The sequence below is a fragment of the Pristiophorus japonicus genome, chromosome 18 (genome assembly GCF_044704955.1).
Source record: "Pristiophorus japonicus isolate sPriJap1 chromosome 18, sPriJap1.hap1, whole genome shotgun sequence".
NCBI lineage: Eukaryota > Metazoa > Chordata > Chondrichthyes > Pristiophoridae > Pristiophorus > Pristiophorus japonicus.
The window spans coordinates 16,777,374-16,790,734 of NC_091994.1; positions in this window are offsets into that span (position 1 = coordinate 16,777,374).

Genomic DNA, 13,361 nt, shown 5'->3' on the forward strand with positions numbered 1-13,361 from the left:
CCAAATGGATAACCTCACATTTATCTACATTATACTGCATCTGCCATGCATTTGCCCACTCACCTAACCTGTCCAAGTCACCCTTGCAGCCTCTTAACGTCCTCCTCGCAGCTCACACCACCACCCAGTTTAGTGTCATTTGCAAACTTGGAGATATTACACTCAATTCCTTCATCTAAATCGTTAATGTATATTGTAAAGAGCTGGGGTCCCAGCACTGAGCCCTGCGGCACTACACTAGTCACTGCCTGCCATTCTGAAAAGGACACGTTTATCCCGACTCTCTGCTTCCTGTCTGCCAACCAGTTCTCTATCCACATCAGTACATTACCCCCAATACCATGTGCTTTGATTTTGCACACCAATCTCTTGTGCGGGACCTTGTCAAAAGCCTTTTGAAAGTCCAAATACACCACATCCACTGGTTCTCCCTTGTCCACTCTGCTCGTTACATCCTCAAAAAATTCCAGAAGATTCGTCAAGCATGATTTCCCTTTCATAAATCCATTCGGACTTGGACCGATCCTGTCACTGCTTTCCAAATGCGCTGCTATTTCATCCTTAATGATTGATTCCAACATTTTCCCCACTACTGATGTCAGGCTAACTGGTCTATAACTGGTCTATATGTTTTCTCTCTCCCTCCTTTTTTAAAAAGTGGTGTTACATTAGCTACCCTCCAGTCCATAGGAACTGATCCAGAGTCGATAGACTGTTGGAAAATCATCACCAATGCATCCACTATTTCTAGGGCCACTTCCTTAAGTACTCTGGGATGTAGACTATCTGGCCCCGGGGATTTATCGGCCTTTAATCCCATCCATTTCCCTAACACAATTTCCCGCCTAATAAGGATATCCTTCAGTTCCTCCTTCTCACTAGACCCACTATCCCCTAGTACATTCGGAAGGTTATTTGTGTCTTCCTTCTTGAAGACAGAACCAAAATATTTGTTCAATTGGTCTGCCATTTCTTTGTTCCCCATTATAAATTCACCTGAACCCGACTGCAAGGGACCTACGTTTGTCTTCACCATGGAGTGATTTGAAAACGAGGGATGAGAATTTTAAAATCGAAGCGTTGCTCAACCTGGAGCAAATTTAGGTCAGCGAGCATAGGGGTGATGGGTGAATGGGACTTAGTGCAAGTTAGGATACGGGCAGCAGAGATTTGGACAAGGGTGGTAGATAGGAGTCTGACCAGGAATGTGCTGGAATTGTCAAGTCTGGAGGTAACAGAGGCATGGATGAGGGTTTCAGCAGCAGATGAGCTGAGGCAGGGGCGGAGTCAGGCAATGTTACGGAGGTTGATGTAGGCAGTCTTAGTGATGGTGCGGATATGTGGTCGGAATCTCATCTCCGGGTCAAATATGACCCTAATGTTACAAACAATCTGCTTCAACTTCAGACAGTTGTCAGGGAGAAGAATGGAGTGGCATGGGGACAATGGCTGCAACTTTGCTAAGTGTCAGCCGTGGCTCAGTGGGTCGCATTCTCACCTCTGAGTCAGAGGGTTGTGGGTTCAAGTCCCACTCCAGATACTTGAGCATAAAATCTAGGCTGACACTCCAGGGTAGTACTGCACTGTCAGAGATGCCGTCTTTCGGATGAGACTATTTCGAAGAAGAGCAGCCTGATGTCCTGACCAATATTTATCCCTCAATCAACATAACAAAAACAGATTATCTGGTCGTCATCACATTGCTGTTTGTGGGAGCTAGTTGAGTGCAACTGCTGTCACATTTCCCACATTACAACAGGACTTCATTGACTGTAAAGTGCTTTGGGACACCTGAGGTCATGAAAGGTGCTGAATAAATGCAAGCCTTTCTTTCATTCACCAGAACGATGAACCTGAAACATTAATGCACCTTTTTTTTTTCCAGGTGCTTGCTGACCTCTGAACATTTCCAACATTTTCTATCCTTAATAACATTTCACTTATGGCTGCACTGGGGAACTGTTCGGCAGATTTGTGTGAGGGAAGGACAAATGTAAGAAATAATACAGTTTGAGCAAAAGGTATTCATTTTCGAAGAACGTATCACCCAACCAATAATTTCTAAAAAACTGGCAGAGGCTGTTAACAATCATAATTAACCTGAAGGCAAAATAAGAAGAAAATAAATTGAAAAGATTTTTCAACAAGATTATTATGGGAAATAGATCCCCTGTGCCACGTGTAATGAAATTGTTAACCTATTCTTTCGGAACGGGTTTGCAGAACCATTACCTCTAGCAGGCAAAGGGAATTTTGTTCCCTACTCTCCAATGGGAGTCACATGTATTTTAGTGCCATATTGTATTTTCTACATAGGGTTGGACCTGGTTCATTCTGGCTGTGTGATAGTTGGATAGTTGCCTCAGTGTTTTATTAGTTGCCTTTGTGAGTTACAGTGCTGCTGTTGGCTGGTGTAAAATCTTCCTCAGGTTGCACTAAGTGTATCAAGAGAGTCTGGTACCCTCTAGAATCCAGTGCCGAAGTTGCCCTTCAAGCAAACCTCCAGAAAGATGCTCATCCAGATGTTAGGGAATTTGGGCAGGGATGTTTCTACCTTAGAATTAGTCACATCTGCCCGGGTTGGCTCGTTACCATTCAACTCTTTGAACAGAATATTTAGTTTTTTTATTTTCCTACGTGAAGGCCCATAATGCAGGAAATAAAAAAATAGGAGTAAGGATGAGGTAAATCAAGATGTAGTGATTAAGCAATGTTAAGCTTGGGTTTTAGGGGCTTCATAATAATTTACAGCCATTAAATTGAATAATCCAATGTCATCTGTGGGACAGAAACGCAAGCGTAATCACTATTGGTATTATAGATGATTTCAGCAATTTAAGACATTACAGGTTGAATCTCCCTTATCCAGAACTCCCTTGTCCGGAATCACCCCTCGTCCAGAACCAATCCCGGCCACCGGGTGACGCATGCGCAGAACACCGACATGAACAAATTGAAGTCCTTCCTCGCTGCCGACTCCCGTAATTGCTGGCCTGACCCCAGCAATCGACCACTGCCACCCTTAACCAACCACCCCCTCCCCACCCCATGATCTCTCTGCCACACTCCCAGCCCCAAGCCAGCCAGCCCCGATATCCCCTCGTCCGGAAAAATTCCTTATTGCAATCAGGCTAGGTCCCGAGGGTTCCGGATAAGGGAGGTTCAACCTGTATTAGAATTCCATCCCTGCATTTATACAAAAAGAACTGTCTGCTTGCCTATCTAATACCCTATAAGATTATAATCAGTCACTGTGCTTTGCAGTTTTTCATTCCTTCTCACATGAAGGTGCTTTCACAGCAGAGGAAGTTCCTGTTTCGGTGACCTTTGTGTGTGTACCATGCGCCTACTGTTACAGTTGGCATAAGATGCCAATTTCCTTTGGCATGCTGAACTCTGCCAAGTTATGGGGCCCAAGTTTCGGGTGGAGTTGCTCCAATTTTCTTGGAGCAACTATTTTAGTTTGGAGTATCTTAGAAATCGCAATTCTCGGCACTTGGTTTGCTCCAGTTCTAGTGAGTTAGTTTAGGTTCATTTTAGTTCAGGTATTTATTTTCAAAAGGGGGTGTGTCCAGCCACTTAGGCCTGTTTTCCAAGTTTCGGCAGCGAAAACTTACTTCAAACTAACTTAGAATGGAGTAAGTGGCCACTTTTGTAAGTTCTGAAAAACCTTACCTAGAGTTAAGTTTAGTGCAGGCACAACCAGAGACTGCGATTAAGAAGCATTAAACACAAAGGACACATCAACATCACATCAGGGGCGGGGGGGGGGGGGGGGGGGGGGAGGGAAGTTAGAGGATTTTCCATAAACACCTTCACAATAACATTAAAGAAGCAAAGTACATTTAAAGCACTAAGCACTAAACAAAGCAGTACATTTAAAGCACCAAGCACTAAATGAAGCACAAAAAGTAATAAGCAATTAATTAATAAAAAATAGAAGGAACCCTGCACCTAAAGCACCAAGACCAAAATAATAAGCAATCAATCAATAAAAATAGAAGTCCTACCTTTATGTGAAGGGAAGGTGTCTCTGTCAATGTCTCTCTCTCTCTCTCTGTATCTGACAGTGAGGGGTGGGGGGGGGGGGGGTGGTGTGTATGTGTGGGGAGGGTGTGTGTGTGTGTGGGGTGTGTGTGGGAGGGTGTGTGTGGGGGGGGTGTGAGGGGATGTGTGTGGGAGGGGGTGTGTGTGGGAGGGGGTGTGTGTGTGGGGGGGGTTGTGTGGGAGGGGGTATGTGTGTGTGGGGGGTGTATGTGTGGGGGGGGTGTGGGAGGGGGTATGTGTGTGTGGGGGGTGTGTGTGGGGGTGTGTGCGTGGTTGTCAGGATTGGCTGTGTGTGTGTGTGTGTGTGTCTTTGTGGGGGGGGTGTGTGGGGGGTGGGTGTGTGTGTGTGGGTGGGGTGTGTGTGTGTGTGTGTGGGGTGGGGTGTGTGTGGGGTGGGGTGTATGTTTGGGAGGTGTGTGAGTAGGGGGATGTGTGTGTGGGGGGTGGGGGTGTGTGTGTGGGATGGGCATGTGTGTGTGGGGTGGGGGGGGGGTGTGTGGGATGGTGTTGTGGGGGGAGGGGAGGTTGGAAGGAGGCACCCCTGCTCTCTCCTCTGGCCCTTCAATCATTTCGAGTGCCCTCCAACCCACGCTCCTCCATCCCTTGCCACACTCCTCCATCCCTTGCCACGCTCCCCCTCCATCCCTTGCCACGCTCCTCCCCCACTGATCACCTCCCCAGTGCCCCACTCCCACGCTCCTCCATCCCTCCCCGGTACACACACCATTCAAACACAGACTGGAGGAAAACGCCCTGCTGAGCCATTGCGCAGGAGCGCATGCTCCAACGCGCCTGCGCAACGCTGCCAAGAATGCTGATCCCTAGCCCCGCCCCCCCTGCAGGCTGCGATCGGCTTGCTCCGCCCCAGGGAGACTACGCTGCGCTACGCCACGCTCCAGGAGGACCGGAGAATTGCTCAAGAAGATTCCGGCGCACCTTCGAGCCCAGGCAGGTCACGTAAGTCTCGGAGGTGCGCCGTTTTCGCCAGAGCCGGAAACGTGGACCCATATGGTGACCCATTTGGAGTACTTAAGATGTCCATTGCTTTTTCCCATTTGCAATACTTTACACTTATTCCTATTGTTTAATCTGCCACTGTTCTGCCCATTGTTATAATTTATCTCCTCCTTCTGTAACTCCTTGGCAGTTTACTCATATTCAACAGCCCCCTCTTCCCTTTGGTATCGTATGCATATATCACTGATTAGCATTGAACTTCTGAAACAAAGTTACTCAAGTACATAAAATGCTGCAGGGCTCCCAACACGGATCCCTGGGAAACTGCATGTGACACAAACAAAACCGTTTTGTCTGAGATTTAACTTGGCTTCTTTAATTCTGTCATGGTGCATAAAGAGTTAAAAGCCAGATTCATGCACACAAGTCATAACTAAGGTTAATACAGTTACTGCAACAATTAGTCAGTTTCTCTGAGGCAAATGTGTGTGGGCTGGGTCAAGCTACCCATTTCAATTCAAATATAAACATGGTTATTTTGGGGGATTTTTTAAGAACTTTTCCACTGAAAAGATTTTAGAAAGAGTTACTTTTAGAAAGAAAGAAATATTTGCATTTATATAGCGTCTTTCACGGTGATACTTTTAATGAGATTTAGTCAGGCTAGCTTCTGTAGATGGCAAGAAGAGGAAATGAACAACTATGTAACAATAACTTGCATTTATATAGCTCCGTTAACATAACAAAACATACCATACACTTCACATATGCATTACTGTTATCTGTTGATGCTTGGGGTCACCAGACACCAGAGGGCACCACTGTCAGAGGTCATCGGGCTGTATGCGCGTGTGCGCGGTCACTGGTATATAAGCGTGGGTATTGTGTCACGCGGGTACTTTGGGCGCGAATAAAGTTGGATCAGGTTTACACCTGAGGCAGTTTACAGTAACAAGTCATTACATTTGGCGTCAAGGTAACTTAAGAACCTTCGCAAGTACAATGGGCACTATTGGAATTCTGGAGAGATTCGTGGTGGGCGGATTTTATCGACCGCCTGGATCAGCATTTTGTGGCCAACAAAATGGAGGGAGAGGCTGATGCAGTTAGGCACAGGGCGGTTTTCCTCACTTTTAGTGGTCTGAAAATTTATGGCCTCATGAAGAACCTTCTCTCGCCTTTACGTCCAACGGACAAAGAGTACGAGGATTTGTGTGCTTTGGTGTGTGACCATCTTAAGCCAAAAGTGGGGATCATCATCTCACGCTATCGCTTCTATACGCATGTTTGTGCTGAGGGCCAGGATGTGTCGGGATTCATCGCCGACCTACGCTGTCTTGCTGAGCCGTGTAAGTTCGGGAACATGTTGGAAGACATGTTGCGAGATTTCTTCGTGATAGGCATCAACTATGATGTGCTTCTCCAGAAGTTATTGGCTGAAGAGAAGCTGGATTTAAGCAAGGCCATCATGACTGCCCAAGCATGCATGACGACTGATGGTAATTTGAGGCAGATATCATCGAAGAGTCAGAGCTCTACGGCAGGTACTGTAAACAAGATTGTGTCGTCTGGCAGAGCTGCTAATGGCAGGGCCTACTCGACTGCTTATGCGAAACCTGTCGCTGCTCAGAGTCCGCCAACTGGTACGAATCTGATTTCACCCTGTTGGCGTTGTGGGTGCAATCATCGGCCTCATCAGTGTCGGTTTAAACAGTACTCCTGTAATGGCTGTTCGAAAGTGGAGCACAACCTGAGGAGGAAGTGTATGGTCTGTATTTGTTTTTGGTAAAGAGCCAGCCGATAATTGTCAATGTGAAGCTGAATGGCGTGCCTGTGTCAATGGAGCTGGACACGGGTGCAAGCCAGTCGATAATGAGCCAAAGGACATTCGACAAGCTGTGGGACAGACACGGGTGCGAGCCAGTCGATAATGAGCCAAAGGACATTCGACAAGCTGTGGGACACTGAGGCTGTGAAGCCTAAGCTGAGTCCAGTCAATGCCAAGTTGTGTACCTACACTAAGGAACTCATACCGGTGATTGGCAGTGCAGTAGTCAAGGTGTCATATCATAATGTGGTTCAAGATCTACCATTATGGATCATCCCATCATTGTTCGGCAGGAATTGGCTCGAGAAAATCAAGTGGAACTGGAATGATATCAAAGCGTTGTCCTCGGTGGATGACACTTCGTGTGTTCAAGTGTTGAAGAAGTTTCCTTCTTTGTTTGAACTGGGCATTGGTAATTTTACTGGAGCCAAGGTGCAGATTCACCTTGATTCTGATAATCATAAAGCTCGGTCTGTTCCTTACTTGATGAGGGAGAAGGTTGAAATTGAGCTTGACAGACTCCAACGTATCACCGGTTGAGTTTAACGAGTGGGCCAGTCCTATTGTTTCTGTGTTGATGGCACTGTCAGGATTTGTGGAGACTACAAGGTTACGATTAACCGATTTTCGAAACAGGATCAGTATCCGTTACTGAAGGCTGTTCGCCATGCTAACTGGTGGAAAGTCATTCACTAAACTAGATCTGACGTCGGCCTATATGACACAGGAGTTTGTCGGCACTTCGAAGAAACTCACCTGCATCAACATCCATAAAGGGTTGTTTGTCTACAACAGGTGTCCTTTTGGAATTCGTTTGGCTGCAGCCATATTTCAGAGGAATATGGAAAGTCTACTGAAGTCCGTTCCTAGAACTGTCATGTTTCAAGATGACATTCTGGTCACAGGTCGCGACACTGCTGAACATCTGAACAATCTTGAAGAAGTCCTACATCGTCTGGACAAAGTGGGACTCAGGCTGAAACGTTCGAAGTGTATCTTCATGGCACCTGAAGTTGAATTCCTGGGGAGGAAGATTGCTGCTGATGGCATCAGGCCTACGGATTCGAAAACCAAGGCCATCAAAAATACACCCAGGCCTCAGAATGTGACGGAGCTGCATTCATTCCTTGGGCTACTCAACTACTTCGGTAATTTCTTACCCAGATTGAACACTTTATTAGAGCCACTGCACATGCTTTTCAGAAAAGGCGATCACTGGGTCTGGGGTGTGTCTCAAGATAGAGCCTTTGAGAAAGCTAAGAATCTGCTCTGTTCAAACAAGTTGCTTGTTCATGATGATCCGTGTAAGCGTCTTGTATTGGCCTGTGATGCTTCATCATATGGAGTTGGCTGTGTATTCCAACAAGCAAATGAGTCGGGTAAGCTACAACCTGTTGTGTATGCTTCGAGAGGTTTGTCGACAGCGGAAAGAGCTTACAGCATGTTAGAAAAATCTTTGGTCTGTATATATGGGGTCAAAAAGATGCATCAGTACCTGTTTGGTCTTCATTTTGAACTCCAAGCGGATCACAAGCCACTCATTTCATCTTTTTCGGAAAACAAAGGTATTAATACCAATGCATCGTCCCATATTCAGAGGTGGACGTTGATATTGTCTGCCTATGATTATGTTATTCATCATAGACTTGGTAGTGAGAATTGTGCCGATGCACTGAGTCGTCTGCCTTTGCCCACACCTGATATGGAGACGCCCTCAACCTGCAGATCTACTGTTCGTGATGGATACTTTTGAGAGTGAAGGAACTCCTGTCACTGCTCAACAAGTTAAGATCTGGACCAGTCATGACCCTATTTTATCAGTTGTGAAACGTTGTGTCCTCAGTGGTGATTGGTCTGCAATACCTATGGAGATGTGTGATGTGACCAAACCTTACAACCGTCGCAAAGTTGAGCTGTCCATTCAGTCAGATTGTTTACTGTGGGGTAATCGTGTCATCATGCCGAAGAAAGATAGAGAAAAATTTGTACATGAACTACATAGCACTCATCCCGGTATTGTCATGATGAAAGCCATTGCTAGGTCTCATGTATGGTGGCCTGGAATTGACTCTGATCTGGAATCATGTGTGCATCAGTGCAATACTTGCATGCAGCTACGTAAAGTACCAGCGGAATCTCCGCTGAGTCTTTGGTCGTGGCCATCTAAACCACGGTCAAGGATCCACATCGATTTTGCGGGTCCTTTCCTGGGAAAGATGTTTTTTGTGGTGGTGGATGCATATTCAAAGTGGATAGAGTGTATTATTATGTCATCCAGTACATCTACAGCTACTGTTGAGAGCCTTCGTGTCATGTTTGCTACTCCTGGTTTGCCTGACATTGTTGTGGGTGACAACGGATCTTGCTTCACAAGTCTTGAGTTTCAGGAGTTCATGAAACTCAATGGTATTAGACATGTGAGGTCAGCTCCATTCAAACCTGCTTCTAATGGTCAAGCAGAGCGTGCTGTTTAAACGATCAAGCAAAGTATGAAACGTGTAACTCAGGGTTCACTGCAGACTCGTTTGTCATGTATATTGTTCAGTTACACAACAAGATCTCATACGCTTACTGGAGTTTCCCCTGCTGAACTACTGATGAAGAGAAATCTCAAGGCCAAAATTTCTCTTGTTCATCCTGATTTGAATGATCGTGTTGAAAACAGATGTCAAAGTCAGCAATGGTATCATGATCGTGCTGCTGTGTCACGTGCTATCTCTGTCAACGATCCAGTTTATGTACTGAACTATGGTCAAGGTCCAAAGTGGATCATCGGTACTGTTATAACCAAGGAGGGTAACAGAGTGTTTATTGTCGTGCTCAAGAATGGGCAAACATGCAGGAAACATGTTTATCAGGTCAAACTGTGACACACGGATGAACTGGAATCATTTGAGGAAGATGCAGTCAGTGAGCAACCAACCAATGTTCAGTCATCAGAGGACTCTACTGTCATTACTGAACCTGGACCTTCACTCTCTGATGTGGTCATTACCATTCCCATCAGATCGGTTACTCAGCCTTCAGTCACAATTGACTCAGAACGCTCGCCCAGAACTAAAGTTGAACTGAGACGATCAACTCGTGAGCGGAAAGTCCCAGACCGTCTCAATTTGTAAAGAGACTGATATTAAGATCTTGAAAGGGGAATGTTGTTATGTATTGATGCTTGGGGTCACCAGACACCAGAGGGCGCCACTGTCGGAGGTCATCAGGCTGTATGCGCGTGTGCATGGTCACTGGTATATAAGCGCGGGTACTACATCACACGGGTACTTTGGGTGCGAATAAAGTTGGATCAGGTTTACACCTAAGGCAGTTTACAGTAACAAGACTCTTGAGTCATTACAATTACCAAGCCACGTATGGAGATATTAGGACAAATGACCAAAAGCTTGATCAAAGAGATCAGAATACAGGGGATAGCCCAGGATATAAACTCCAGGGCTATGTATTGAACCGGGTCATAATACAAGGGATGGTCCGAGATATACACTCTAGGGAACATACTGAACTGGGTCATATAACAGGGGAGGTTTCAAGGAGTGTCTTAAAGGAGAGATTTTTTTCAAAAAAGATAGAGTGAATGAAAAGGAACCAACATACTAAAACAATCCACTGGAGGGATACACTGAATGAGGATGTAGCGTCCAACTGAATGTGTTAGAAAATGTGGGAATTCTCCCTTAAAAGGTGCCAGAATCTGTTGGAAGTCTCAATGAAACCCTTGGATTTTGCCTCAATGTCTATGTGCTGTTCTGCTAAATGTGTTGCTTGAACAAACACAAGAGCATCTGGCCTGTTTGTTAGTGATTTTGACTGGCACTGTATGTTGTTTCGGACTGCTGGCACGAGCATGCTTCTATTTATACTCAGTTCCTGGGAGCATTAGCACTCTACCACACCACAGTACCGACTGTTAATTTGGACAATTATTTTATGATGGATTCTTCTTACCAGTTGTCTCCCCACCCCACCTGTCCTGAAGGCATTGACTTTTTGCTCGAGTTCAAATAATATTCAGGGTGGTAGAGGCAGATTCAATTGTAACTTTCAAAAAGGAATTAGTTAAACTCAAAAAAGAACCATTTACAAGGCTACGGGGAAAGAGTCGGACTGATTGGATAGTTCTTGCAAAGAGTTGGCACAGGCATGATGGGCCGAATGGCCTCCTTCTGTACTGTATGATTCTATGATTTGTTAAAAGGCTAAAATATATTCTGCATTATATATAATAGCCTGTGAAATCAGTTTCTAATTATTCATGCGTGAGCACTTAAGTCAGTGTTGGTAGGCTGCGGGGGTCTCACAATCAAGATTGGTCCTGTTCTCACCTAATATTGCTAGACAATGATCATTACTGGGAATCCTGACCCATTTTCTCTTCCTCACCCGGGGCACTGAGGCCAACTCAGATTAGGTAATTCAACGTAGATCACAAATTAATGCTGGGATTTTCCTGATCCGTATGGTTTGATTTCCATACTGATGATTTTCTCCCCTTTACCCCAGCCTTAATTCCTGTACTGAAATTATCTGAGCAATGGAAATGTGTTTAGGGGTTCTGACTAATTACTAAAGTGTCTTTGAATATTACTTAATATAAATGAATGAGTGGTAGAGGCAGATTCAATTGTAATTTTCAAAAGGGAATTGGATAAACTTGAAAAAGAACCATTTGCAAGGTTATGGGGAGAGAGTGAGCGATTTGGACGGCTCTTGCAAAGAGTTGGCACAGGCACGATGGGCCGAATGGCCTCCTTCTGTGCTGTAAGATTCTATGATTTCTTAAAAGACTAAAATATATTCTGTGTTATATATTGTAGCCTGCGAAATCAGTTTCTAATATTATACTTGTCACTTTTAATTTCATTTTCTGCATGTACAGTATATATACTAAAATAATTATTCTCAATTTCTATATTTCAGACTGTGGTCCATTCTGTTCCAGTACATTGCATCATCTACCTGTATCTCCTCCTCTGTTTTTAATCACCCTCTGTTCACAGCCAGAAGAAAAGGCCTATCAGGCCACCCCCTACTGAGTGCTCGGGGCGACAGACTTCCCAATGTGGGGCCGAAATTCATCATCTCACCACCCGCTGCCGTCGACATTCCTCCTAAAGTTCCGCTCAGTGCCACTTTGGGGGTGGCCTGGAGCGGGCTGGAGGAGAGAGCCGCCGGGAACCGCCTGCTCACGTTCGCGTACGGCCGAGTGCCACAACCGAGCTCCCGCCCGCTGAGCTCCCATACTCCTGCAGGCGGGACTCGGCGACAGAACGGGGGTGGACTGCTGCGAGGAGGCCGGTCTGTCCCCGACGGTAAGTATGAAGAACCTGAAAAAAAGGTAAGTGAACATTTTTTTTTTTTAATTTCCACAGAGACTTACCTGGATAGGGTCCCCTGAAGGTCTTCCGCTAGTTTTTACATTTTTTACTTTGACTTTGTTTTTCAGGTCTTTGACCCTCCGTGGGCCCGACTCCATCCTCGGCGGCACTTGGGCAGCAAGCACCTCTGCCGCCGAGAATGCGACCTCCAGCCCGCTGCCGCCCAGATTGGCGGTGCACGTCGTCCATTTGCCGCCCGCCGACCTTCGACGGACCTCGCCAATGAATATCCCGCCCAAAGTACCGTCTGTTACCTCGGCAGCACTTGGGCGGGTGGAGGCCTTGATAAAAATCGGCCCCAATGAGTGTGAGGTATTTACTGATTACTGAGACAAGCTAACGAGTTTCTTAGAATGTATAGTCTTTGAAAAGACAACATCAATGCTGAATTCATTAGCATCCCAACAAGCTTTAATTTTCATTTAAATATGTGCAAATATACTTTACTTTAAAAACCAAACTGTTAAACGAAATCACAAAACGTGACAAGCCTGAATCACATCCTCAGGACTTCCCAAAGCACTTCATAGCTAATGAATTATTTTGAAGTGTAGACACTGCTGTTATATGGTGGCTGGGTGTGCAACGGCCACCGCACATTAAAAAAATTCATGCTCAGGCATCTTCCACCCTTCAACGTGTAGCTCTGGACCTGGAATATCAGGTCCTTCATTGAAACTCCTGTGAACTCATCCCTTTTTGGTGTGGAAGCAAGTCATCCTCGATACAGGGACCGCCAAAGAAGAAGATAGTTCAACGTTTCTGATTGCTTCAGTGAAAGAAATTTAGCAAATGCAACAATTATTGGCATTTTGTTATTATTTTTGTGTTTTTCCCGTGTTTTTACCAATGCTAATCCTCTCCTCCTTGGTCCCTCAGTTACCGTTTCCAGCAGCCTAGTCCGAGCCAGCATCTGTAACCATCCCTTTATTGCACCGTTAAAATCTGGAGCACTGCCCTGAGGAGAATCACGAATATTAATCTTTGTCCTACCTTGATTTCAAAATTTTTATCCTTGTTTACAAATCTCTCCATGGCCTCGCCCCTTCCTATCTCTGTAATCTCCTTCAGCCCCACAACCTCACAACCCCTCCCCCCCACCCCCAAACCCCGAGATATCTGCGCTGCTCAAATTCTGCCCC